Source organism: Equus caballus, chromosome 10, assembly GCF_041296265.1.
Source record: "Equus caballus isolate H_3958 breed thoroughbred chromosome 10, TB-T2T, whole genome shotgun sequence".
Taxonomy (NCBI): Eukaryota; Metazoa; Chordata; class Mammalia; order Perissodactyla; family Equidae; genus Equus; species Equus caballus.
The window spans coordinates 84,994,304-85,021,262 of NC_091693.1; the positions used below are offsets into that span (position 1 = coordinate 84,994,304).

A 26,959-nucleotide genomic window follows, 5' to 3' on the forward strand; every position below is an offset into this window, starting at 1 on the left:
GACCATCAGAAACATTGCTCTTTGAAATCCTAAGAATGGAGCACCCACTCTTCTCGCTGGACGATTTTGGTCCTTTGAAACAGAGAAGCAGCCTTGATTTCCAACCCATGATCAGAGCTTCAGATAAGGGATTTCTGGATGCATCATTTCACATCCATCCTAACTTTGTGATTTCTAGAGAGAAAGGACTCTGGGTCCACTTTGCAGTCCAGATCTTCATTCCTCAAAGGAGTTACACTACTGAGTGGAGGAATTTTCCAGTTGCATTTTTGAGGTCACGATTGCAGCCTTAGAGCATGCTGACTCTTTCATCCACAGCCTTGCTTTGCTCTGAGCCTATCAAAGCACTGCTGCACTTAAATCCTATAATAACCTCATTTCTTTCTTTCTTTGATGCGACACCCCAGGGTTCCTCTGGTTTGTGGTCTGCCTTATTTCAAAAAAGTCAATAAACGTGATTTTTCAGACTACAGCTTACCCTGCTAGTGGCTTTTGACCGACGGGGTTACAACACATCAAAATCATAGTAGGGACTGTCTTCATGTGACAGTATTGTCCTATGTTTATTACAGTTTTCCAAATATTTTTCAGTAAAGAACTGTTTCTTTCATAATGCAGAAAAGTTAGGCACTATTATTTTTAACTAAAATTAATCATCAAAGTCTCACATTACGCAAACATGTCACAATACTAACCATAATTACATCTGGAGGGTAAAATTGTGGGTGATTTATTTCTCCTTCCTTGAGCTTTGTCTTTTTTTCCCCTAAACTCATTATAATAAAAACGTGTTACTTTTTAAATTAGAAATGTCAGTAGTTACTATTTAAAAACCTTTGACAAAAATTCTGCTTATTAACAAAATGAAAGCTATGTTTCTGGACAATTATACTGCAGCGTGGGAAACTGAAATGACAAGTCCAGGGCCTGACCAGGAAGGGAGAAGGACGTGGTGCTTCCTCCAGTCACACGGTGGTGGTGGCATCTCCATGACCTCTGATGAGCAAATTTGACCTCTGTCCTCATTTCGCATTTAGGCTCCGGTAATTCAGAAGCTATAGTTCTGCTTAGGCCTTTAGGAAGCACAGTTTATTTTAAGGTCTTAGTAAGAAAAGACTGGAAGCCTTTGATGTAGGAAGACTGAGTTCCGATCTGCTCTTCAACTCTGTTGAGTGTTCTATGATTTGTTAACATCCCCTGATAACTAAGGCTCAGGGGAGGTCATTCTAGTGCTTTCAACTCAAACCAGAAACGAACATTTCAGAAGTTTTATTGTCAGTCTCAGTCACTGGGTGGTTTTATTCAAGTTCATCTTGCAGCCTTGTGCAGTATTTCTGAGGCTCATTTGACATCCTCAGTTAAAATGAAATGCTGCGAGGAAGAAGGGGATAAATGAAATTTTTAAAAAAAATTCTGGTGAGATATATAGAATATAAAATTTTCCATTTTAATCATTTTAAGTGTACAATTTAGTGGCATGAGTTACACTTACAATGTTGTGCAACCATCATGACCACATATTTCCAAAACCCTTTTAGCATCCCAAACAGACATTCTGTACCCATTAAGCAATAACTCCCTGTTTCCTCTTTCCGCTTAACCCTTGGAGACTTCTAATCTACCTGCTGTTTCTATGACTTTGCCTATTTTAGATACTTCATATAAGGACAATATTTCTCCTTTTGTATCTGGCTTATTTCACTTAGTATCATGTTTTCAAGATTCATCCATGTCGTAGCACGTACCTGCTTCATTCTTTTTTATTGCTGAGTAACATTCGATTGCATGCATATACTTCATTTTGTTTATCCATTCATTTAGTGATAGACACTTGGATTGTTTCTACTTTTTGGCTATTGTGAAAAATGTTGCTGTGAACGTTGGCATACAAGAATCTGTTTGAGTCCCTGTTTCCAATTCTTTTGGATATATTCCTAGGAGCAGAATTGTGGGGTCATGAGGTAATTCTATGTTTAACTTTTTGAGGAAATATCACACTGTTTATCACAGTGGCTGCACCATTTTACTTTCCATCAACAATTTACAAGGGTTCCAATTTAGAGATGGAGGTAAATTTGGGACCTGATTTTTAATCCCAACTCTTCTAAGGATTTGGCTTATTATTTAACAAACCTAACTCTGAGTGGCGTATCTTATTCTTTCATGCATTGTTTTTTCTTTTTCTTCTATTGAATTACAAATGTCAGCTGTCTTTGAGCACAGATAAAGAGATTAATTATTCACTTGCCTTGGTATCTATGCTTGTAGATTAACCTTGAGCAATTACTCTGTTATTTCAATAACCAAAATCTTTCAGCTGGATTTCAGGATGAGCCTTCCTCATGCCCAATTCCAAATTTACAAATAGGATTACAGTGATATAATATATAATATACTATAAATTATATAATATATTATAAATTATATATTATAAAGTTATATAAAATATATTTATAATTTGATTATATTCTGTTATAATAAAAATCACCTAGAAATAAAGGTGACTTTTGTACTGCATGTAGTGTGATACTATTATGCCATTCTCTTGGGAAAATAATCTGGAAAAAAAATTCCCGCTTTGATCCAATACATATATATGTAATATTTCAGGAGAGATTTATATGTTAGCTGACTTTGGTTCCAAATGTGAGTACAGGTCACACCTACTGTCTTAAAAAGCATACTAGTCCTTCCAGATGGTAGCTCTCTTTTTTTCTCCTAATTGTTCTTCCCATTTGGCAGTGAAATGTCTGAAGCGTTAAAATTAGTAAATTCAAATGCCGTACAGTCTAATTGGCACAAAGATGTCTAGGAAGCACGCCATATCTAAATATCCAAGGTACCTGTCTGCTTTCTTGGTGGTTACTATCTGGTCATCCTGGTGTCGAGAACTTCCAGGAAGGATATTGGAAAAGCTGCACGTTTCTCACACACTGGCCTCCCTGGAGAATTGTCACATTTCAAACATGGAATTGCCTGGAAAAATCAACATCCACATTCTCTCACATTGCCATTCCAAAGGCCAAGTGCCAGAAATCTCCCATTTCCCCCCAGATTTCCCCTCCTCCTGTTCTCTCTGCCCTGAGACCTATATCCCCGACATTGACAGATCCCCAAACGCTCTGGCTTCTGGCTGGTTGGATCAATGGGGAGCCAGCAAGAGATCAGAGGGAGAAGAGTGAGGATAGAGATTCATTTCTCTGGCTCCCTCCCTGAGCAGTTGCCTCAGGCTAGCTGGGACCCTCAACAAAAGGTCACTCTCAAGGAGCTCTCTTCTAGACAATTCTCTCTTTCTTGCTTCTAGTATCTCTCTCTCTGCCACGAGACCTGGTTCCTGCATGATTCCTTGTGGTTCTCCTACTTTTGTAATGAGTTCCTTTGTAAATAAACTCTTCCTTAATTAGTTTAACTTGACCGTTCTTCTGTATTCTGTTGGGACCCTGTGTGATACAGGCAAGAAAAGGATTTTGGTATTGCGGCTTCTTTCAATGAAGCTCACCTTGGCTAAACTAACAATTTTCTATCTTGGTTTGTGACAGTTCTGGGTGACACTATTTATCTCAATAGGTGTCATGAAATTCTCAAAACAGTTTCAACTGTAATTTAAAATGAAAAACTTGACATTTAGCACTTGTAACAGGGGGGAGTAAAGGAGTGTGACTGTTAGAAGCATTGGCTCAGTCATTCTTGAGTTGATAATTGGCCATTAAAAGAGGTATGTTCCAGGAGGCTGGGCATGAGGCCAAGGAGTGGCAAACACACATGCTCAAGGACGAATCAGGGGCAGACACTAGAAAATACTGGATATTGTGAATTAGAGAGTGGATGCTTTGCCTCAAGGCATTCAAATTCAAATTCATTACAAAACTGCAAAACTAAGCTGTAATTTTTTTGAATGTAAGCACAGGTATAATTTTTGGGATACAAGCACAAATTCAGTGAAAAATGATAACGTTTGCCAATAACTGTAAGTCAAGCGAGTGACCATGTCTCAGATGGGAGAAGGAAGACATTGTCATCAGGAAGGGACACAAGTGTCCTTCTGAGGGTGCTGTAATAGTTTTCTTGGGCTGCCATAACAAAACACCACACACAGGGTCGTTTAAACAACAGAAATTTATTTTCTATTTTGGAGGCTGAAAGTCCAAGAGTAAGGTGTCGACAAGTTGGCTGTCTTAGGCGGTCTCTCTCGTCGGCTGCAGCTGGCTGTCTTCTTGCTGTGTCCTCAACACGGGCTTTCCTCTGTGCATGCGCATGTCTTGTTTCTCCCTCTGTGCAACCAAATTTTCTCTTCTTATAAGGACACCCATCATATTGGATTAGGGCCCACCCTAATGACCTCGTTTAACCTTCATCAACTCTTTAAAAGCCCTATCTCCAAACACAGCCACATTCTGAGGTCCTAGGGGTTAGGACTTCAACACAAGAATTTTGGGAGGGTGCAATTTAGCTCACACCAGGTGCACATGTTCTATTTCTTGACTTGGAAGATGGTTTCACAAATATTCAATTTATAATTATTGATAATACTATATATTCAAATATTAAGCATTTTTATGATTTTTATATTATATTTCACAGCTTTTAAAAGTTGAACAAATCAGCATACCATGCTGGCCAAAAAAAGAGTTCTGGCACACCCTTTCAGACTCTTTGTGTAGGCTAATAATATTCTTTGCTAAGAAGATCATCAAAAATAAGATATATACTAGGACAAGGCAATTCATCTCAGCACTGTTTTTCCTCCTCAAGAATGTTACAGTACAGAATATTTAAGGATACTTATTCAGAATACCTAATGCATAAATATTTTTTTATTTTATTCTTACGCCTTCTGAATATTAAAACTGTGTGTGTATGTGTGTGTTGAATACAAATTCTGGTGTATGTATAATCCCCCAAAACCCCAAACCTACTGTCATGAGAAAGCCTGCTCTTCTGTGAAATATCCTTTGACTCTGTCCACTGGGTTGTGGGTGACCTTGTGAAACTGATGGCTCTGGGAATGAAGCTGCTCTGTTAAAAGTGAGAATTTCCAAAAGGAGCAGCATATTACAGCTCAAAAGAGGGAGAGACGTTTTGTTTTCCATGTTCCCTAGGGAAAAAAGATGTTTATCACAAAGCAGAGATTTATCATGGTGTGTTCATTTCCACACTCTGCCATTGAGATAACCTAACATGTAATTGGATTTTGCATTATCTGTTCTTAGTAGGAAGGATCAAAAATCAGGTTGTGTAGGATTATTTGAAAGGTGCCAAAAAGCCTTTCTTCCCCCAGGAGAGCTTACTCATCACCTGGTACAGAATAATAGATGCCCAACATCCCAGTTACTTATCTATTCATTCTCCATCAATGTGCCAGGTAATGGAATGCAAAGGTGAAATGAATGCAGTTCCTGTTCTGTGGAGCTCCCCATCTAGTGAGGGAATCAAGTTGGTAAACAAGTAATTATAACATAACACAGTGAAGAAATAACAGAAGTCCATACGGGGGATATAGAAACAGAAGGGGGTACCCAAGGTAGTGGGAAGCCTCTGAGAATTCTTCCCAGAAGAGAGTCTGTGCTTAAACATAAAGGAGGATTAAAAGTGAATAAGGTTACACGTCAGGTGATAATGTCCTGAGGAGATGGAACCACATGAAAAAGTCACAAGGCATTAGCCATCTCACGGTACAACTACGATCATTTCCACATTCCAAAGACAAAAATGGAAAATGCGGTTGGAGAGGTGAGAGAGAAAAGAACTTTTAGTTTATGTTGAGAGATGATGTCATATTTCTTCTAGATATATTAATCCGGCTGCTATATAGATGATGGACTTGAAGGAGAAAGCATAGAAGGCAGAAGGACCAATTAGGAGAGATGATGAGAGAACCAAAGATAAGCTGAGTCTCCAAATTCTAGCTGGGATGAATAGATGAATGATAGAGGCACTAAGACATTGAGAATATAGGAAGATTTGTAGGCAAGGTTGATCATTTAGTTTGGGAATGGATGAGTTTGTGGTATGAGTGTGACTCTGGTAAGCAGTTAGATATATATCCAGAAGAAGTTCAAGAGAAGAATCTTCACTACAGATAAAGGTTTGGTGCTATCTAGAATCATGAGAGTAGATGAGATCACCCTGTCAAAATTCCTATGCAGAATAAGAGCAGTGGACAGGGCTGGAATCCTAGGAGATGCCCTGTCTAAAGAGTAGGAAGAGGGAAGCCCAAAGAGGAAATGGGGAAGGAACTAAATATAAGCAATAGACATGGACCAGGAAAGTCAAATGTAATGAAAGCCAAGAAAGTAGACAGTTTCAAAAAAGAGAGAGCAATCAATAGTGTCAAAATAGTGTGCTAATTCAATACAAAATAACTGAAAAATATCCATTGGATTTTATAAGTAGGAGGTTATTTATGACCTTAACTCAAGTAGTTCCTGGAGACCAGTGGGGGAAGAAGCCCAATTACCAGGAATGGTGCAATGAATGAGAGATGTGATGAAGTAAGCTAGTTTGTGCTACTCTTCTGAGAGGTCCAGATCAGAAGAAGAAAGTGAGTATTGGTGGTAACTCAAGTAGGACACTGGGTTAGAGGAGGATATTTTGATGATGGGCAATACTTGACATGTTTATAGGCTGCAGAGAAGGAGCCCTTAGATAGAGAAGAGGGGCTGACTGAATAAGGACCATGATGTGATGTGATCAGAAGAAGGAGGGAGGATGTATCAGCCTTTCCTAGGGCTGCTGTAACAAAGTACCACAGACTAGATGTCTTAAAACAACAGAAATGTATTCTCTCACAGTTCTGGAGGCGAGAAGTCCAAGATGAAGGTGTCAGGAGGGCCTTGCTCCCTAGACTCTGGGTAGAATCGTTCCTTGCCTTTTCCTAGCTTCTGGTGGTGGCCGTCAATCCTTAGTACCCTTGGCTGTGTGTTTGTGTCTTCACATGGCATTCTTTTCTCTCTCGGTGTCTGTGTGTGTGTCTGTATTTGTGTCTGGATTGCCTTATTCCTATAAAGACATCAGTCATATTGGATTAGGATCCACTTTAATGACCCCATCATAACTTGATTCCATCTGCAAACACTCTATTTCCAAATAAAGTCACACTCACAGGTACCAGAGGTTAGGGCATCCACATATGTTTTTGGAGGACACCATTCAATCCCTAATAGAGGGGTTAATCTTGAAAAAAACCCCAACAGAGGGGTTGATCTTGAGAAAAGATATTTCATCCTCTGAGAGTAGGGAAAAGGAGGTAGAATGGAGATGAATGGAGACAAGCTTGTAGGTAAAGAGGGCAGGAAGTTGAAACAGTTCATGCCTAATGGCTTCCATTGTCATGTGCTGAGAGTAAGTTGGGGCAGAATTGAACAAGGGGCTTAAAGAGGGTGGCAATGATCTAAAAAGTTATTAAAGGCAACAGATAAGATAAATGACCGAGAGGAGTAAAAAGATTGATGGATAGTGGGGATGAGAGTTCATTTAAGGTAGGGAAGTAAAGGGAGTGAAAATGCTACCTCCTTCCCCCACTCTCCAAAAAAGGACGAAAGGATGTTCTCATTAGATCAAAGAATCCAGCAAGACTAATGCAAGAGAGTGGAAAAACCCCAGAATAGGAGGAGTCAGCAGGGAGTAAGGGATGGGGTGGTGAGAAAGGGTGAGCTTGCCTTTCCCCAACTGAGGGGTGAGAGGCCTGGCTGGAAGAAACTGGCTGCACATAATTTATTTCTGACACATATTGGAGTAGACTACTCATTCCTTGAAAAATATGGCGAAGACTCAGTGAAGACAAAAAGTAATTTTTGCTGTTTTATAATTTGCAAAGACTTTTCATGTATGCTGTTTTATTTAAAGCCAAGAACCATGTCTTACAGTAATTTTTATAGAACTTGGTACATGGAGGGGCTCAAAATAAGCTTGTTTCTTGTGGATTCAAATATTTTACTTGAAACAAAGAATGTTATCAATTATGTCTATGACAATAATGAAAATCTAGGGAAAGAACGAGGCACAGACAAGTACATTTTAGTGGGAGGTAGAGGGATAGAAGAGATCTAGTTGACAAGAGTTTCCAGCAGAAAAGAGCCAGAGATCTGGAGTCAGATAGACCTCTGTTGGATTTCCAAGTTTCGTGTGTCTATGTGTGTGACTGTGGGGGAAGCTGTTAGTCTTGGTTTCAAAACCTGAAAAATGATGACTAGGGTGGCAAACTGTCCCCTGGGAGGCTGAGGGCAACCTGAGATGTCTCAGATTTGGCCAGCATGGAGCTTTTTTAAAAGTTGATTTTGAATGCTTTTAGATAAAGTCCTGCCTGTTTATTATAAAAGAAGGGACAGCGGAAAACACCACGTTGTTATGAAATTACTGAACCTGGCTGATGCCAAAGTGACCAGGGTAGGTTTTCCACCATCTACCAGAAATGGAGGCCACGAAGAGAATTAAGTCCAATTATGGAAAATTACAGACAGCTACATTTCTTAAACACTTCAGTTTGCAGCCTATGAAATTAGTTAATGTTAATTATTACCATTGGGGTTTTCACAGCTCCTTAGAAGTTATGATTGTGTGTATAACATTGTAGCTTTATTTTCCTTACTATTCTTGCTGCAAATAAGTTTCTGTCTTTCAAACACCCTCTCCCCCTCCTCTCTGCCATGTGGTCAGTAGCATTTGGGGTGGTCACCGCAAGTGGTTGAAATGTAGGGCCAACACTAATGTAACTTAGAGAAGGGCAAGGAAGGAAAATGAGATTGATTTAAAAATATATCTATTTCTAATTGTTAATAAAAGGTGAAAAGATCTTTAAATACTTGAGAAAACCTTTCTCTATTAAAGCAATCAAAGGCCATTAGTGTGGCCAAACTCCATTCTTCAGTCTCCAGGTTGAAGAACTCACTTTAAATTCCGCCTAAAAACTACCAGAAGTCTTTTAGAGCAGTGGGTAATAATGGTACCACTTTTACCGTATCAAAAAGCAGTAGAATGTAAGATAATTAAGAGTTTCAAAGCCAGACTGATGTGTGTGGAATGGACCTCCATTAATGAGCTGAATAAACTCGTATAAAGTCTCAATTTATCATCCCGGACCTGAGAGTCGCTGTCTGCATCTCAGAGGGTCATTTCCTCCCTTCCTGCTTGCTAGCAGAGTACAGGGCAGGAAACTTGGAGATGAACCATCCGCAGCCTCAGGGGGTGAATCTCAATTAGTTGATTGGTGAAGATGCTCTTCCCTTGGGCAGCATTTTGCAGTGGGTTCTGTGGAATCCTAATTCAGGGAGGTGTTCATTCTGACATTATTTTGGGAAATGCCACATTCTCTTCTACCATATTCTTGGAGACTCCAAATATATTTTTTATATTAATGTCTCAGAGGAAGCCCTCACTAAGAAAGTTGTTTAATTAGTGTTTACTGTTCGTAGTTGATTACAGTACTCTGTTTCCATACTCTACTTTTTAACAACTATAAGAGTAGTCTTTCAAGAAACACACTTTGGGAAATGTTGCATGAGTATTTATTTATTGCTTTTAAATAAGCTATGTTTAACCGTAAAGCATTGAAAGACTGTTAATAGTATAATTGCGTTTAAATTATTTACATCTAAATTATGCTCTCTTAAGCTAATGTCAAAATTATCCTTAGCATCTTTATCTCTTGGTGGAGATGATTTCATAAAATCCTGTGCCAAAGGAAACTGGCTGAGTTTTAAGCATTCTCTCCATGAACTACACAAAGTAAATAATCAATAGCGACTGTCCACAGACACTTACGGGACACTTTTGAAGTGCTTATATGACTTTAAACCGTAATAACTTTGTATAAACACATGCAATTCCTAACATTTTTCTAGGATAGACTTAAACATAACTAGAATATTATGTTATCCATCTGTCAATGTGATTTCTTCCTATTATAAATATACAGTATGTCATTTTGGTTGCTAAAAAGTTCTGTAAATTGTACTCCTCATTCAGTAAACACTGAATAAGAGCTTTATAAACAAATGCTCTATCACAAACATACAAATAAAGAACATGTATGCACATCTGTTTGTTTTGTATTTGATGCTGATAACGAAATCCTACAATTATCACTAAAACGGAACAATGCATGACCTGGAATCCTCATTTTCTTGACAGGTGTTATAAAAACGTGGCATCATCGCAATGAGGGACAGTTACTTCTTGAGAAGACCTTGAACCTCATATTTGGCAAAATGTTTCTAGGGCCACCAAATGGAGGACAGAGGACAGAGACAAGTCTGGGTCCTGAAGGAGTCAGTGACCTCATAGGGATGGGACACTCCTCCACTTCACAGGTCCACGGTGTTCCTCAACAACACTGACATGTCCATGCCTCACATATCTAAGATTCATTTTCCTTTTCAGCCATTACAAGTCTTACTGACACCTCAACTAATGGATGCTGATTTTCAAAACAGGTAAGAAAAAAACATCATGGATGGTGTCATAGGTTGAATAACGGCCACCCAAGGATATCAAGTCATAATGCGTAGAACTTGTAAATGATGTCTTATTTGGAGAAAGGGTCTTTGAATCTGCAATTAAATCTTAAGATGTAATTAAATTAAGGATTTTGAAATAAGGAGATTATCTCGGATTATGTGGTAGGGCCCTAAATGCCCTCATAAGTGTCCTTATAAGAGAGAGAGGCAAAGACAGATACAGAGAAGGCCATGTGAAGATGGAGAAGCTACTAGAAGCAGTAAGAGGCAAGGACTGGAGTCCTCACTGGAGCCTCCGGAGCAAGGGTGGCCATGGTGACACTTGATTTGGACTTCTGCACTCCAGAACTGAGAGGACACATTTGTTGTTTTAGGTCACCGAGTGTAGGGTAATTTGTTACAGCAGCCACAGGAAACTCGTACAAATGGCAAGGCCAAGGGCATTCAACAAATGTGCTGTTAGGATTATCCATGATGTCCCTCTTCCTTTCTTTCCCTTCTTGGTTACCTGCTGTCACCTCTCTGTTCCTCTTACCCTTCCTTGCTCCCTTCTTCTCTTCTTGCAGTCTTTCATTTTTATCCTCTTTCTTGCCATCTTCCTGTCTTCCCTGCACACACACACGTATACACACACACAAATTTAAGAATAAACTATATAGAGAAAACAAACAATAAAAGCAAGAAAAATGCCATATAGTGTTAAGTGCTTCTGTGAATAATTTAACTAGGAATCTAAATTATTGGGTGATCTGGCATGGCCTGCTGATAAAGTTAAATTTGAACAGAAGTCTAAACAGTAAAAAAAGGTCCAACCAAAAGATGATTGGCATTGGGGGTTGAGGGGAACATTCCAGGTAGAATGAACAGAGGATGCAGGTTTTAGGATGGGAGCAAATTAGACCATTTGAGACACCGCAAATCCCCCAGAGCGGCTGCAGGACCATGGTAACCATTATTTTAACTTGTGTCTGTCACAGAGGAGGACAAGATGGTGACTCGTTCAGGCTCCTTTGCTCCCCTCTCCATCCACTCCTAGCACAGTGATGGGCACGTAGTTCTGTGGTTAAGAATGTAGAATCTAGGTCTGGACTGCATTTAATTCCTAGGTACTGTCTGCGTAGACTTTGGGCAAATTTCTAACTCTCAGAACCCATTTATAAATAGAGAAAATAATAATAATATCAACAGCATAACATGCCTGGGAGAATTAAATTCATTAAAGCATGTAACACTCTTAAGCACAGTTCATGGCATATAGTATACAACTCAATAAAGAATTGTTTTTGTGATTATGGCAGGTTCTCAGAAAGTGCAAGGTGAATGAAGGGATGCACTTCTATCACTGAAATTAGAAGGAATCTCCTAAAGCTCAGAGCTAGAAAGATAGGTAAGGAAGAGGCCAGTCAGGAACCTTGGGCATGGGCTGGATCTGAGTTTATGAGCCGCAAGAGCAGCTCTTCTCTTCTCCTTTGTATTCAGCTCTCTGTTTTATCCATCCTAAGATCCTGGAACCTTCAGAAAGTTCTTGTAGAAGTTGAATTCCCATCTCCTGTATGGGATAAGGAGTTAAGGGGAGGCAATAATCTTGCTTGGAATGGAGCCAGAGTGTAAACACAAGGGACCTGTTTCTGGGAGAACATTCACTGGGGACATCTCACTCAGGCTGGGGGCCCTACGATCCATCAGTTGACAAAAGATGCTGAAGAAATTCAGATCTTGTTGCCCACCACACATCATGCAAAATCACGGGAGTACAGGTTGGGCCAGTCTCCGACAAGTGGTCTGAGTCTATACTGAAGGCCATGATGGAACATGGACACAGTTCTGTTAGGGCTGCTCATAGAGAGGTGGATCCAGGTCTGTGGGCCCAAGCATATATAATTGGCAATCTCTCTTTAAGAAGATGAATGCAAAATTACAAGTTCAAAAATAAATGCAAAGCTGAATTTTTAAAACAATTTAAAATTCTTTTAAAAGAATTCTAGAATTTCTTTAGTATGCTTTTTTGGTAAAGAAACTATCGCAAAATACAAAATTTTTAAAGCTGATAAACAGCACAGTCATAACAAAATCAAGAAAAGGAATATATCTTCATAACTATCTGACAAATTCTAAACATAATTTCCTACATTTTCTTTGATCATCTCTTTGTAAGACAATGATTTTGTAACATCATTTTTGTAGAGAAAACAGAAAAATATTTCAGTCTTTCCTCTAGAATAATAGATGACTGAAATTCAATTTTTATTACTGACACTTTAAAAAAGCTTCCACAGGCTAGTTTCTGGTTCTGTACATTTCAAACTTTGTTTTTCCTCCTCTTTCTACAGCTTTCTGGGACTGAGAGTCATAGGTCACACTCAAAATGGGATTACAGTCCCTACCTTGAATCTTTGTGTTTCCATCGTGATGAGTCAAAACACTAGGGGGCAGTATTCCTGGGAGCTCTTCCCATTCTAGGACAGCTAGTAAGAATGTAACTACAACTTGAAGTGACTGTGAACCACATAAATGTATCCCACTTATTCATAACCAAATGTAACTCTGTCTCAATTTCCCATTAGTTGCATCTTCAGAATTCCAGTGACCACCCCACTGCCAAGAGGGGAGTGATGGAGGGGATGTCAGGGTGGAAAGAGATAGTGGTCTTGAGCAATTGTAGATAAAATAGCTTAACTGTGCAAATGTTGCAAAACAGAGGACCAATTGAATACATTGCTGAGGCATTCCTCAGGACCTTGGAAAGGGCTAGTGGAAGTGAGAGGTGCTCTAGTTTGAGCTTCATTAGCTTCCCAGTGAATCCATCTCTGCACACATACAACCTCATTTCTTCTAATGCAATGAAGAAATACTTCACTGACAAAGCTTATAAAACAAGATCCAAGACAGACTCCTTCATATAGAATTCTGCTCTCCAGTTGATGGTGACATAAGGACCGACAATTCGTATTTCAAGCCATTATTTTCCCCCATTAACAGTAGATTCTAAAGGACTGTGACTTTTAGCTGATATTCTCATCTGCTTTAGCTTTGAATAAAGGAGATAAAGTTAGTGAATCTGCCGCTCTGCACCTTCCACCTTCCCCTTCTCCCCTAAATTGTTTTCTTGGATCTAAAAGCACCCCTGTGTGAAGCAGACAATAGTATCATTGGGAGCATTTCAAAAGGGAAGCATTTGCACCAAAATGCTTCGTACGTACACTAATGACATGTCTGTCATCACACTATTTTCATCTAAAGGTTTCAGAACACTTGGAACATGGATTATGAAATGACGTTTAGGTTGAAAAAATATGCCGTTTTAAAGGACATTTTACATTTCTGAGACACCCTGCTGATAAAAACTAAGGGAAGAAAAGCCGAGTGCCAATCTGAGACACAGCTGCAGGGTGTAAGCAATCCATCTTTTTGTTTTGCTCCTCATGTTGCTCTGCTTTTTTCCTTCTTGCTGTCTGAAAGCATGAATGAAATAACAATATGAAAACCGCATTCTTTTATCCTTGAATCTGACAAGATGGCAAAGCCATAATATTGCTAAAATGCTTAATTAGTCATGCAAAACTCATAAGAAATTTTAATGACTTTCAAAAATATTTCAATGAAACTGGAAAACAATTTAAATTTGCATATAATACATGCTCAATAAATATTTGTTGATTTATATTCTAAAAGCAAAACTGCTAATGCACTTTTGGAGGGGTTTTTTTTTTTTTTTGCAGTAATTTTTCGAAGTGAGGTTGAATATAGTAACAAATGTGAAGGAAACATTCTCTATTTTGGCTGTTTTGAAATTAACAGTATCTTAAAAAGTATCTTGATTTAACAATACTTAGTGATGTAACCACAGGACCAGGAACAGATTTTGCACCCCCAAATTTGCCTCTGACATAAGGATTATTTTGAGCTGATGATTGTTAAGAAGCAGCAGACACAGGAAAAGCTCTGAAAACCTAGGAGAAATTACCCTTTTTGTAAGGGAAATTTCCATTTATAAAAGAAATCTCCATTTGTAAGGGTGTATCCCTCTGTGCCAGGAAGAGAGGGATGACTCCAAATCTCTAGAAACTCTTATCAATGGAGAAGGCAATGACTTAAATCTGCATGACAACTTTACCCTTGTTTATTATACTTTTCCTAGTAATATCCCATAACTGACCCTCATCTTAACAACTGAATGTTAAAGCTGGTTTTTTGGGAGCAGCAAAGCCAGCCAGGAGCATTCACAGAAGAAAAAATTTTGACCTGCCAATCAAAACTCATCCTGTCAGCCCTTTCAGACCAGCTGGCTCTCCCTAACCCCTTAAACTTTACCCCACACCTTGGATGGGCAAGACAGATTTGAGAGCTTGGCCTCCTGTCTCCTTGCCGGTTGACCTCACAATAAAGCCTTTTCTTTTCTCAAAAGCTGGTGTGCCACGGTGTCAGCTTCTGTGTGCATCAGGTGGCGAGCCCTTGCTCAGTAATAGTGGTATGCAAAGTGATTCATTGTATCCCCTTATAAGTTTGAAATCTATTATTGATGAGGATTTTTAGGCTGCTTAATTTTAAAATGGTTTATGATGAGGATTTTTAGGGTGGTTAATTTTAAAACTGCAGATGAGAACCAGGCTCCGAGGAGTGGAATTTGCTTGCCCTTTGATCAGAGACAGTTGCATTTGTGAAGGAAATCTCCATGCCTCCCTCTCTGCCCCAGGAGGAAGGGGCCATGGCCTTATCTCTGGAAACTCTTAATGGGGAAGGCAAGAACTTAAGTTGTTTACTGTCTGGCAACCTCATGTAACTGACCCCCCCACCCCAAAATCCTCCTTTGTCTTTAGCTGAAGATAATATTTGAGCGGTGACTTCTGCCATTTACTCAATCCGGTTTGATTCTTATCTAAAAGTTGTGGGACCGCCCAATGGCCGGACCCTACCGGCACTGGTACCATTTTAACTTTTTTTGTTTGTCTCGTAAAGAGATAACTCACATACCTATGCCTTAAATTTAGCTCTAACCCTCAACTTGGGGCAGCAGAAGCTCTGACTGCCCATGGGTCCTGTCCCCATGCTATTCTATACTATTCTCTAAATAAAAGAGCACTACTGCCAGATCTTGAGAGTCTAAGAAATCTTTCTTTTGACTCCTCGGCTCACTGACCCCGCATCATTATGACTAAAATTTTAAGAGATTGAACTTTTAAGATGATCAATCTATAATTGACTCTAATTCATGAATTTCTTGTCGTTGCATTTTTCAAACAAGTATTGAATCAGTATATGATAGCCCATATTAAAATATGAAATGAATAAAAAGTCATGAAGAATATAAAAAAAAAATGTGTCCAGGAACTCTGAATGGGGAAAGCAAACAAAATGCTACCGTTAAATAGAATTGGTTAAGTGAAAGGCATAAAACAAGAACTGCAGAGAAATGACATTCCGTTTTTTTCAGACGGGGGGACTGTCTTTATGGTAGTTGCCATTTTCCTTTCGGTAACTGGGTCTTTCTTGAGCCTCTACTTTTTTAGCCATTAGTGCTTATGCCCTTCTACACATTTGACTTACACTCTTTTATTTACTATAGGTGAAATAATTCCTTTATTAGAAATCATTGTGAAAATCACAAAAAGTCACAGAGATTTCATGGAAATGGGGCATCTTGGCTTAATTGTTTGACTTTCAGTGTTAATTTAATGTGCATTCTTAGTTAAGTCACATAATTACTCAGTATTCAGCTTTCGCATCTGTGAAATTAATAATAGCACAGCTCAGTCCTGGATGACAATGATCATGATGAACTTCAGAATAAAATGCAAACTCCGCACAACAGGTAAGACTGTCCTCTTACCTGTTGTGCAGAAATTGAAATCCGAATGTCTAGGCATCAGTATTTTTAAAAAGCTCCCCAATTTGCTTCCAAATACTAACAAAATATAGAGAAGAGTGTGGGGTTGTGTGAAGGTTTAGATGAAACAAGGTTAGCCATGCCTCATAATTGTTGAAACTGGGTGATGAGTACGTGGGAGTTCATTAGACTGTTCAGTCTACTTCTGTAAAAGTTTGAAACTTTTCATAATTAAATGTTTTTTAGAAAAGCTCTCCAGGTGATTTTAATGTGCAATCAGAATCTGCTTCCTGGGGATCCCAACCTGTAATAGGAAATATGAAACTAGAATCCTTACTGTTCTTTCTTTTTAATCTCTCTATTAACTAATTAATGACCTAATTAATTAACTAAACAAATGCTTATAAACGTTCATTCTAGGATGTGTAGGGGAGGAAGACATTTCCTGTACCCACTCTAGGTCCTTCTGGCCAGACAACAAATTAAATTCACATGAGACAGAATAACAGGAGAAAAATCAAACAAAGCTTTATAACATGTATACATGGGAGAGACTCAGGCAAACTGAGCAACTTGCCAAAATGGCAGAGTTTCTCATCTTAAATACCATCCTCAGCTAAAGGCAAAGGAGGATGTTGGGGGTCAGGGGGTCAGTTATGGGAGGTTACCAGAAAAGTACAGTAAACAAGGTTATTATGCAGATTTAAGTCCTTGCCTTCTGCATTGATAAGGGTTTCTAGAGATAAGGTCATCTCCCCTTCTTCCTGGTACAGAGAGGGAGATACCTTTACATGTGGAGATTTCCTTTACAAATGTAAACGTCTCTTAACAAAGGGTAACTTCTACTTTTCAGAGTTACTCTCATGTCTGCAGTTTTTCAAAAAAGTAAGCATCCCAAAATAATCCTAATGCCAAAGAGGCGGATCTTGGGGTGGCCAATTCCAATCCCCCAGAGCTGGAATAGTCCTAGATCCATGGCAGGCTCTGGAGTTCCCTAAGGTGCTGACAGTATAGTGGATGAGATATACCTGCAAACAAATAAGCTGTGGGTCCTATGGGGGATGACATGTTTAGGGAAGAGTAGGGCATAAAGGAAGTGTGTGTGTATGTGTATGTGTATGTGGTGTGTGTGTGTGGGGGGGGGGTGTGAGGATGTGTGTGTATATGTATGTGATGTGTGAGTGTGTGTATGTGGTGTGTGCAGTGTGTGTATGGTCTGTGTGTGGTGTGTGGTGGGAGAGGTCAGTTGTGTCTCGGGGAAGCACCAGGAACTGCTTTATGGAAAAGTGACTCTGAAGGTGAGTTTGGTGAAATCCTACCCACCCTTTAAGATCCAGCTCAAATTCTGCTTCCTGCATCCTTCGTTCCTGTTACCAGACAAATATAGTCTCTATTTCCACTCTGCATTGCAACCCTTTGTTTCTACATTTATTCCAATTACATTAGGCCGTGAGTTATTATATTGTAAGTTCTTTTTTTGAAACATATGTAACTATTCATTAAACAATCTGAACTCGGTAACTCAGTGTTGGAAGCTGAGACAGTGGAGGGCTCACCTCATAAGCTTCCTGACTCTCAGGATCTCTTCGTTGCCTGATGTCCAGTGTCTTGAAAATTGTCATTTCCTATATTTTGTCTGTTTTTTTGTGGGGGTTGTTTCATACTGGAGGATAAATTTGGTCTCTGTTATTCCATATTGGTCAGAAGCAGAAGTCCCACTAAACATTTTGTTCACACAGTCCGATCCCCCCAAAATCGAACCTACATCCCCATCATATTTATATTTATTTGTAAATTTTATACACATATACTTGGGAATATGCAGAGTAAATATTAATCATATTTCTTACTATCGCTATTAGTAACAGTAAAACTTAATTTCTTTCTTCATCTTTAGATTAGAACATCGACACTCCTAGAAGTTAAAATATTTTCTTCTGGCGCTCCATTGGATCATCCGCATACTCCACAGGTCCAGGTCTGAAGGACCAGGAAGTCCAGTTCTGTGAACTTTCAAAATCCCATGAAAAAGGTACCCAAGATACTCGGTGTGGGTGATATTATATACTTTAGTTCTGAAATAAGACACTCAGAAGGAAGAGACTAGCACACCTTGGCTGATACCAACTACGTGGAAGGTTCTGTAAAAATAGTTCTTTAAAAATAGAGTCCAAAAAAAGTACATTCCTTGATCCTGTTTGGCAAAATTCCCATTGTCTTTTCCCTTTCCCTTGGTCAGGCCTTATTTACATGTCAAAATGGTCCATAAATCTTCAACGCATTCTCAGCACTATGTGAGGTAATGTGGGGGGATGCAGAAGGTCTTCTAAGACAAACGCCCATCTTGAGTTCAGCCATATTGGCTTTCCCGCCTGTGTCAAGGGTGAGATGCGCCGTGGGTGGGCCTTCAGCACTTGCACATTCTTCTGTTCCCAGGGTCGGGCTAATTCAGTTTTCTGCTCCATGTTGGCTCCGTGTAGGCCCATCCTCTTCCAAGTTCCTCCGCCGTGACTAGAGATGGCTACATTCTGCCGAGGAAACCAGCAGGGGTGTGGGCAGCCAGCTGCAGATCTCAGGCATCAGCACCCACTCAGGAACAGCCCCACGGAAGAGATGCACAGGGCAAGGCCTGGTGTTGAGGGGGCGGGGCGGGGGGGGGGGCGGGTCGGGTCGGTGCACAGAGCTCTCTGCCGTCTCAGCCGCTCTCCCCCAGTCTCCACGAATTCACCCGCCTGGGAGCTCCTACTTAGTTCTTTGGGATGAAGAATTGTTTTATCTATCTTTGCGTCTTTCAAACTCTTCTAGAAAAGCGACCTGAACATTATAAGAACTCAATAAAAGTATGCCGAATTAAATGAAATAGATTCTCCTTATACTGTATTGCTCTATTAAACTTTGTCGTATCATTTGAAGTTTGAGTTTATCCATGCGCCTTAATTGGCAATCAATATTAATTTAGGAAAGAGTACTGGTTTAAAAGAAAAATACGTCAAGTTGGAAAGAGAACCTTTTTTTTGTTGGTCAAAAATGGACACTGCTCTTTTCAAAGAGAGCTATAAATAAACACCCTAATTTTCCTGTTCCCTGAGAGAGGCGCACTAGCCAGCCGGGCGCAGCCTTGAATGTTAATTTTGCTCTATTGAAAGCACCTGGGATTCAAAGGCTTTCCTTCCCTGGCTGGCACAAGAGCTGTTTTATCTGCTGCCTAGACTTTGGAATGACCCAATTCTGTCACTTTTGTGAGAACAAATAATTAAAAGAAAGTTGGTTGACAGAGATAAAAAGTACAGAAAAAGAAAAAAGCGAAGTGCAGGAAAAATATCAACGAGGGGCTTTCTGGGCACTTGGTTAGTTTGGAATGAGGTCCTATTCTTTTGCTTTAAACTTGATAAATTCAAGGCTGTTCCTAATGCTTGGTATGAAAGTTCTGGCATCGCCAGTGAAGGGCCTGCGGGCTCACACCAGGGGGCACGTTAGTAAACCTACTGATCAGGCTTCGAGGGACACAGGGAGCGAAGAGGCTCCGCCCACCTATTGGCGACTGACCAACGCTTCAGCCCACTGCGCCCTTAACGCACAAACCTAATCTCCTGCAGGCAATGCACCGAAGCAAGCAATTTTAGAAATGAACTTACCGTGAGAAATTCCCGAATAAGTGTTTCTGCTATCCATAACAGGACTTTTGCTTTTTATTTTTTCCAACTCCAATGAGCACAGAACAAGGACATGATGGGCCAGCATTGCAAATAAGTACAATTTACTGCATAAAAATGGTTTTTGAACACTAGAAAACTTGTATTTTGACAAAAATCATGAGATATCACAAACAACAACAGGCATTTAAAAAAAATATTTCTGTCAGCTTTTTGGTGACTAATACTCCCGCCAAGAGCTACTAGAAACACTGGATAAAATATTTCAGAATATTTATTTGAAAGCCTCAGAGACCTACCGAGGCAGCTATGGCTTAGGGGGCCAAATTCCAGAGAGAAGAAAAGCGCAATCATGTGAGCCGAACATGAGGCTTCACCTCTTACACTGTTTGCCAGTCATGAGCAGCACTGGGAAGCTGTGAAACTGAGAATCCAGTCTTAGGAGACTGAAGTTAAAAAAAATTGGATTCAGAATCCACCAAGGAGGACAAGTGCTAGCTTTCAGTTGGGACCTTAAAGCTGCTATACACTGGGAGCAGGAGGAACTAGAGAGGGAGAAGCCTTGACAGTGACTGAAGCTCAGGTCTGAGATAGTTCAATCCACGATTAGATTAAGGTCAGCTGTCCTCCTAATCGTTTAACAGAAGGAAAAGCACTGAGAACCTTAAATTTTATTTAGATTTTCTTTTTCATACCCAATATCTGACATTCAGTAAGAAATTATCAGGCATAACAGGTAATAAGATGAAAGGACTAAATACCAAGAGAAAAAACAGAAAATATAAACTGACCCATAGAAGGTCTAGATTTTGGAGTCCTCAGACACAGAATTTAAAATATCTGTGATTAATAAGTTCAGGAAATTTCAGTAGAGGACTAGAAGCCTATATTACAAAATCAAAAGGAAATTGTGAAACTGAAAATTTTAGTAATTGAAATTAAGAATTCAATATATAGATTAACACTATATTAGCCAGGCTGAAGGGGATAGCGCCTACCTGTGGGGAATAGGGAGGGGTAGTGATGTGGGGTAGAGAGGGTCTTCTGGGATTCCAGTGATATTCTCTTCCTTTTATCTGGTTCCATGGGTGTATTCACTTTATAATAACCCATCAAGTTATAGACACGTGATTTGTGCTCTGTTACGTATGTGTGTTAACTGGTGAGACTTTTTTATTAAAGCACATGAAATACCCCCACACAGACTCTGAAATTCTTGGAGGGACGGGGTGCTTCAGGAAGCGAAACTGTTGTAGGTGGGGCAAACACCAAGCAAAAATGGATAACATTTTCGGGAGAAAAACGGTAGACTTTTAAAGGACTTCCTCTGAACTTACTTGCTAGACTAACTGGCATTTCCCGCGCCCTCTGTTCAACCTTCTGACGGATGCCCACGGAATGTGGAACACTCAGCTAGGACGTTCACATGCTTTTTCCATTTGTTAGGCTGTGGGATTACAAGAGCCAGTTGTGTTTACTACTAAACCTGAATAAAAATGGTTTTTGAACACTAGAAAACTTGTATTTTGACAAAAATCTTGAGATATCACAAAAAACAACAGGCATTTAAAAAAAATATTTCTGTCAGCTTTTTGGTGACTAAACCTGAAACTAAGCCTCTTGTACTTGTTCCTTTCATGACAAGATTTAATTAAATATTATATAAACCGATGACATTTGAGTGCAAAAAAACCCTGTTTCTGTGAAAAGTGTACTGCTTCCTCAATAAAGGTGAGTCAGTAGAAAAGAAAAATAAACAGACTGCACAGTGAATAAGGTCATTCATTGATGAATAAAGGTTATTGAGCAATGACCTTTTGTGTGCACACACCATTAATGTATTATCCATTGAGAAGGAGGTGTGTACCCACATGGACATTCAAACATGTGCGTAATAAAGATAACCTAATAATTCCTACTTCACAGACTCGTTCTGAGAACCAAATTAGGTGATATATCTAAACAACTTAGAAAACATAGGCTAAATGGCAACTATTATTATTAGTCATTAATATAGAAAAGCCAGATTTTGGATTTGAGTCCTTGAACAGAAATAGCTGCATTTCATGAGGATTCTTTTTTAAAGTTTTACTGTGTTACGAAATAATTTGCTGACTTAGGTAAAAACTTGTATCATCCTAAAAATGGTCTTACTCTGGCAATACTGAAACCAAGTGGGCCCCTATTAGTAATTGGAAATGTATGCAAATCATATGGATTAATAATATTTAAGCACATTTTTCTTTGCTGGACAGGGACAATCATAGAAAATTAAAAGAGATTGTTACATTTGATCACTGAAAAAACCATAAACTGAACGAGAAAATTGCATGGGTTAAATCAAAATTAACTCATTTATTTCCCACTGTCCCTATAAATTCTATGGTTTGCAACTTCTCGTGCGTGACAGAAATTTAGGGTAAGCCCCCTTGATCTTAAAGAGGATCACAGACTTCTCTGATCACATTCAAGTAATAAAAACAATCCCAATTCAGTAATAGTAATATGCAGTGCCTGAACTCCATTCGAGGTTCAGCCTCTCTCTCTTCCCAGATCAGGCCGCTGCATGGCTGGCTACCAACAGTGGGAGAGGGAGCAGGATTGGCTGTTCCACTCTTTCCCTGGCTGGCCTGCTACCTCACCTCCTTCTTGCTACCTCCATTTCTTTCCCCTCCAGGATCGGAGCTGTGTGAAAGAAAGGGAGAAACGGAAAGGAAAAGCCTTTCTTAACAGCATGGGCTTTCCCTGGGCTTGGGATGTATTTGAAGCTGTCTCTCTCTCCTAGGGCCATCTTTCCCCATCTCGGGGAAGTCACAGCTACCATCCCTGTTGTGGGACATTGTATGTCCTCTGGCTGCTCACCTGTGGTTTCTTTTTTAGCCTCTGGGCATACAGTGGTTGGTCCTCCTGTTGGGGTCATTTGTCCTGCCTTGGATAGGCTCTCTCTTGTGGCCCACATGCAAGGACACACTCATGCAACCATTTCCCCCACCAGCCCTGTGAACACAGGTGACCCCCAGTGCAGCAGCCTCTGTTTGCTCCAGCATCAGAGCAGCTGACCAGCCTGCCGCTGCCCCCTGCATGCATCTGGACACTAGAGCCTGGGTGCACTCAGTGTGCAGGGGACACTCATCAAACTCCCCAGTTTCCCAGGCTTGAGGTGGGGAGAGGTGCTTACCTCTTTAGGGCTGTGTCATCCAGCACATTAACCATCAGACCCCCGACCTTTCCATCTCTAACTCTTCCTGCCTCTCCAACCTCTAGTTTGGAGGTGGGAGGTATTTTCACAAATTCCTTCTGAAATCTTGCATAGTGGTTTCACAACTTACTTTGCACTGTGGCATCTGTTGTCTTGGATCTTCAACCCAAATGAGACATAAGTAATTCTCTCCCCTTAAGTGATTTTTTACACAACTGGAATGGCAACGAAAGCCTACCAAATTCATTGATTTCTGTCTAAATGTGTAAGTGCTTACTTACTAAGTATCTGTGGAATGCCGAGTAAGTGTGCTAATACAAGTTTCCTATTTGTAGACGTCATTTGACTAAATGGCCATCATGGGAGATGGGGAACGTTTCCTCTGAGACCTTTTGAACTGAATTAAGTTGTCATGTTAGAATGGGTTTGGGCTGCCTTCCCTGAGATCAGTGGTAGGGACCAAGGCCTGTGGCAGCCTTTTCCTCATCCAGGATTCTAGAACCAACGGTGCTAAACTTGTGAAAAACGTCTGAGCTTCACGTTCCAGAGGTAACTCCCTTTATCTTACTCGCTCCTGAATTCCGTGATTCGTTCATGTACGGTATTTTAGACTCTGAGAAAATGGATTGAAAGCCTCACTCACCGTGTTTGTTCTGGCTCCCAGCTGCTAAATAACCCTCCAATCAGTCTGTAAAAGGGAAGTTTCACTTAATAATCAGGCTTCTTCAGACCCCTGCTGGAAAGAAATCAGGTGCTCCTTGGAAGGGTTCCGAGGGCGGCATCCAGGGGCGGGCGCTACGTCTGGTCCAGGCGAGGCAGACACAGTCTTGGGAACTGGAGTGGTAGGTAACCGCTGTCTCCACAGAGGGAGGAGATGAGCTGCAGGGCCAGGAGGAGTAATTACCAGCAAACGACTCTCATGCTGGGGAGACAGAGGCTGCTTCCCTGCCCTGCCACCCTGAGAATGGATCCGAAGTCCTTCTTGTGCCTGAAAGTCTGTATCACCATCACCTCTGACCCCTTCTCCGCTTTGGCCACTCCAGCCACACTCATCTTCTTCGTGTGACTCAAACAAGGCAGCTCCTATTTGCCTCGGCCTTGTCACTTGCTGTTCTCTCTGCCTGGAAATGGCTTCCCCCAGATCTGCACATGGCTCACTCTCCTTTCTTTCAAGGCTCTGCTCTGGTACCATTTCTACAAAGAGGGCTTCTCTGACGGTCCTCCTTAAAATAGCTCACAGCTCCCCACACCAGTCACCCTATTCCCTTATCCTGATGTATTTCAGGGCATCTGCCCTGCCTCGTGTATTAATTCTTATCTGTCTATTTGCTTATTTTCTGGGTCCCCCACTTCAGAGTGCGCCTCTGAAGGGCAGGGACTTTATCCACAGCTGTTCCCCAGCACCTCGAAGGCTTCGTAGGGGATCCATAAATGTTTCTTGAATTATTGGGTATTGTTCTATTTGCTTTTCATTTTTGTTTGTTGTATGAGATGATGTATCTCATCTGCACAGAAGTCTGATAGTGTGACTTACAAGCTAAACTGGGAAAGTCTTACAACCCGAACTTGGACCATCAGAACTGACACTCCAAAAATTGAGCCTCTGACTTTCTTCAAAACCACACAAGAAGATGACCATGTGTTAGTTTCCTCCGGCTCCCACAACAAATTGCCGCAATCTAGATGGCTTAAACAATAGAAATTTATCCCCTCACAGTTTTGGAGGCTAGAAGTCCAAAGTCAAGGTGTTGGCAGGGCCACACTCTTTCTGGGGCTCTAGGGGGCATCCCTCCTTTGCTTTTTCCAGCTTCTGGTGGCTGGTGGCATTCCTTGACTCCAGTCTCTGCCTCCATCTTCACGTCACCTTCTCTGTGTCTGCATGTCTCTCCTGTAAGGACACTTGTCCTTGAATTTAGGGCCCACCTGGATAAACCAGGACGATCACCTCATCTCAGAACCCTGAATTTAATTACTTCTGCAAAGACTCTTTTTCCAGTGAGGTAACATTCCAAGTTGTGGGGAGTAAGCCGTGGACCCATCTTTTTAGGGGTGCACTACAGACAATGGAGCTAAAATTTGAGCTCCGTGTTTCTGACTCATAGTTAAACTTACGAAGCCTGCGATTTCCATTTAGATGTCAACATTTCAAAAAGCTACCTTCAAAAGGAAATATAAAGTGCCTTAATATAAAGCACTTGGCACAAATATATTTTGATATTTAACCAACGGGGAACAGACTTAAACTGACTTTCCCCAGCACACACTGAACGGTCCTCCCACCCAGCCCTGGGGGAAGGTGTGGGCAGGCAAGGCTGGCCTTTGCCGTGGCCCCTTCTTCCCCTTCGTGACCCCGTTTCTTTGTTAGCAGCATCCCCTTCCCTCTTCGGTACCGTATTAATCCACCGGCAGCTTCTCAGGACAGTACTTCATGTCTTCAACCTTGCCATCCCACATTCATCCAGGAATCTTCCACTTTCTTTTCTTCCCTTGTGTCTATTGAAGTAGTATGGCTGGTCCTTGATATTTTTTTATTTACTATTTAGGTTTTGCTTGGTAATCATTGACACCCCTGTTATGGGTTGAATTGTGTCCCCCCCCAAAACATATTGAAGTCCTACCCCCCCTGTATCAGAATGTGATCTTCTTTGGAAATTGGGTCTTTACAGAGCTAATCAAGTTAAAATGAGGTTATTAGGGTGGGCCCTAGTCTAACATGACTGGTGTCTGTGTAAAAAGGGGAAATTTGGACACAGAGATAGACATGTACAGAGGAACGATGGTCACATGAAGACGGAGGGTTGGAGAGATGCGTCTACTTGCCAAGGAGTGCCAAGGGTTGCTGGCCACTGCCATAAACGCAGAAGAGGCAAGGAAGGATCCTTCCTCAAGGTTTCAGAGGGAGTGTGGCCCTGCTGACACCTTGATTTCAGACTCCTGGCCTCCAGAACGGTGAGACAATAAATGTCTATTGTTTTGAGCCACCTGGTCTGTGGCACTTTGTTATGGCAGCCCTGGCAAATTAATACAAACCCTAAATGACGTAGTCTCCCTTTCTTTAGCACACAGAACTCAGTCTCATCCTGCCGCTGCCCTCTGAATCGCTGTCTGGGTTTCATCAGCCTCAGAAAATTGGTGAGATTTGGAGGAACGCAACAAAGGCTAATCGTTTGTTTGAAGTTCCAAAGAAGACTTTAGGAGAATTACTCCAACATTTGGGGCAAGTGAATGCATGAGTAATAGTTGAAGATAAAGGCTTATTTATATAATCTCAAGTTGGCTAGGGAATATGTTAGTTCATATAAAGAAGCTGCCTAATTATTTACTTAATCACAGTTTAAGATTTAAAATGATTTAAGAAGACAGGAATCCTGTTGTGAGAATAATTGGGCACTGGGCTAAGTCTGGAATAATTGTCTCACATGAACTTATGAATTTACTCATAAGACTCATATGAAAGTAGGCATTTTCCCCTTGTCTTCCTCATGCTCTATTGGCATGCACCGAGCCTCCCTGCAGGGCACAATCTTTGCTCCTGCACGCGTGGCACATCCAATTTCCAGGGGCAGAGAGCAGAAGGAGCCATTGGTAATGCCCAGGATGCTGACGTGGGCGGGGCCCTATCACAGGAGGTTCGAAGGCCTCCTGTATCTCTAGCTGAGGAAGGTGCTTCTCAGTGGGTGGTACTATTATGGGTTCTCCTCACTGTTTGAGTATTATTTAGATGGGAAAAGATATCTACTTGAAATGTAATTGGTAGTTGTATACTATCTTTAACTCTGAGAAGAAAATTTTCGCTATAACCTGTCTATTGTGGACATTTGGTCATCTA

The 26,959-nt window shown here is 40.7% G+C and overlaps 1 long non-coding RNA gene across 1 annotated transcript in view; it reads left to right on the plus strand.

Moving 5' to 3' along the window:
• The window catches only part of LOC138915851 (uncharacterized), a 37,816-nt gene extending 18,630 nt beyond the window's left edge, over positions 1–19,186 (plus strand). Inside the window, exons 3-5 of the long non-coding RNA XR_011422215.1 lie at positions 10,129–10,430; positions 18,176–18,310; positions 18,759–19,186. This is a non-coding gene — a long non-coding RNA (uncharacterized lncRNA). The remainder of the gene's footprint in view (positions 1–10,128; positions 10,431–18,175; positions 18,311–18,758) is intronic.
• Positions 19,187–26,959: the final 7,773 nt, after the last annotated feature.